Below are 2,451 nucleotides of genomic sequence, written 5' to 3' on the forward strand. Positions count from 1 at the left end.
CCATAGGGATTTCTACAGCCGCCACTAGGAGGAAGAGCTACCCCCCCATAGGGATTTCTACAGCCGCTACTAGGAGAAGCTCCCCCCCATAGGGTTCTCTACAGCCGCCACTAGGAGGAGAAGCTCCCTCCCATAGGGATCTCTACAGCCGCCACTAGGAGGAGAAGCTCCCCCCCCATAGGGATCTCTACAGCAGCCACTAGGAGGAAGAGCTACCCCCCCATAGGGATTTCTACAGCCGCCACTAGGAGGAAGAGCTATCCCCTCCCCCTCGTAGGGATCTCCACAGCCGCCACTAGGAGGAAGAGCTACCCCCCATAGGGATTTCTACAGCCGCCACTAGAAGCTCCCCCCCATAGGGATCTCTACAGCCGCCACTAGGAGGAGAAGCTCCCCCCCATAGGGATCTCTACAGCCGCCACTAGGAGGAGAAGCCCCCCCCCATAGGGATCTCTACAGCCGCCACTAGGAGGAGAAGCCCCCCCCCATAGGAATCTCTACAGCCGCCACTAGGAGGAAGAGCTCCCCCATGGGGATTTATATAGCAGCTAATAGAAGGAAGGGCTCCAACATAGGGATCTCTATAGCCGCCAATAGGAGGAGCAGATCCCAACATAGGGATTTATACTGCATCTACTAGAAGGGGGGAGCTCCTCACATATGGATCTATACAGCCACCAGTAAGAGGAGTCCCCCACAGCCACCAGTAAAAGGAACTCCCCATATAGGGATCTATATTGCCACTACTAGGAGGAAGAGCTCCCCACATAGGGATCTCTACAGCCACCAGTAAGAGGAGCTCCCCCCATAGTGGCGGCTGTAGAGATCCCTAAGAGGAGGAGCTCCCCGCATAGGGATCTCTACAGCCGCCACTAGGAGGAGGAGCTCCCCGCATAGGGATCTCTACAGCCGCCACTAGGAGGAGGAGCTCCCCGCATAGGGATCTCTACAGCCGCCACTAGGAGGAGGAGCTCCCCGCATAGGGATCTCTACAGCCGCCACTAGGAGGAGGAGCTCCCCGCATAGGGATCTCTACAGCCGCCACTTGGAGGAGGAGCTCCCCGCATAGGGATCTCTACAGCCGCCACTTGGAGGAGGAGCTCCCCGCATAGGGATCTCTACAGCCGCCACTTGGAGGAGCTCCCCGCATAGGGATCTCTACAGCCGCCACTTGGAGGAGGAGCTCCCCGCATAGGGATCTCTACAGCCGCCACTTGGAGGAGGAGCTCCCCGCATAGGGATCTCTACAGCCGCCACTTGGAGGAGGAGCTCCCCGCATAGGGATCTCTACAGCCGCCACTTGGAGGAGGAGCTCCCCGCATAGGGATCTCTACAGCCGCCACTTGGAGGAGGAGCTCCCCGCATAGGGATCTCTACAGCCGCCACTTGGAGGAGGAGCTCCCCGCATAGGGATCTCTACAGCCGCCACTTGGAGGAGGAGCTCCCCGCATAGGGATCTCTACAGCCGCCACTTGGAGGAGGAGCTCCCCGCATAGGGATCTCTACAGCCGCCACTTGGAGGAGGAGCTCCCCACAAAGGGATTTATACTGCCACTACTAGGAGGAGGAGCTCCGCACATACGGATCTATATAGCCACCAGTAAAAGGAGTTCCCCACATAGGGATCTATTCTGCCACTACTAGGATGAGGAGCTCTCCACATAGGGATCTTTACAGTCACTATTCTGCCACTACTAGGAGGAGGAGCTCCCCACATAGGGATCTCTACAGTCACCAGTAAAAGGAGCTCCCCACATAGGGATCTATACAGCCACCACTGGGAGGAGATCCCCATATACAAATCTATACAGCCACCTGTAATAAGAGATCTCCACATAGCGATCTATACAGCCACCAGTTGGAGGTGGAGCTCCCCACATAACGTTCTATACAGCCACCAGTAGGCGCTCCCTACATAGGGATTTATACACGCACCACGAGGTAGGAGCTCATCTTATAGGGATCTATAGAATTACCATTAAGGGGAGCTCACTAAATAGTATTATAAGTCTCTGCTAGAGGGTGCTTTTTCCTACAAATATATACGGCCACCCTTCGGGGGAGCTCACTAAGTAGTGATTTATACAGCCACCACCAGGAGGAGGAGTTCACTAAATACAAATTTACACAGTCACCACTAGGCGGAGCTCACTGTACATAGATTTGTATAGCAACCAGTAGGAGGAGCTCATCACATAGGGGTTTATACAGACACTACTAGAATATGTTGCTCCTTGCATCCAGATTTATACTGCCACCACTAGGGGGAGCTCACTATTTACACATTTATAAAGATCCCATTGACCTCAGTGATAAATACATATGCGAGTTCTTCCGTTTATGTGAGATCTGTTCTCATACAGTCCCTGAAAACTCCCCTCCCCCACTGTAGTTGCAGCGAGGAGCCATGCCAGGGTCTGAGCTCGGACAAAAGAACCATGGAGGCCGCCA

The sequence above is a fragment of the Eleutherodactylus coqui genome, chromosome 7, assembly GCF_035609145.1.
Source record: "Eleutherodactylus coqui strain aEleCoq1 chromosome 7, aEleCoq1.hap1, whole genome shotgun sequence".
Classification (NCBI taxonomy): domain Eukaryota; kingdom Metazoa; phylum Chordata; class Amphibia; order Anura; family Eleutherodactylidae; genus Eleutherodactylus; species Eleutherodactylus coqui.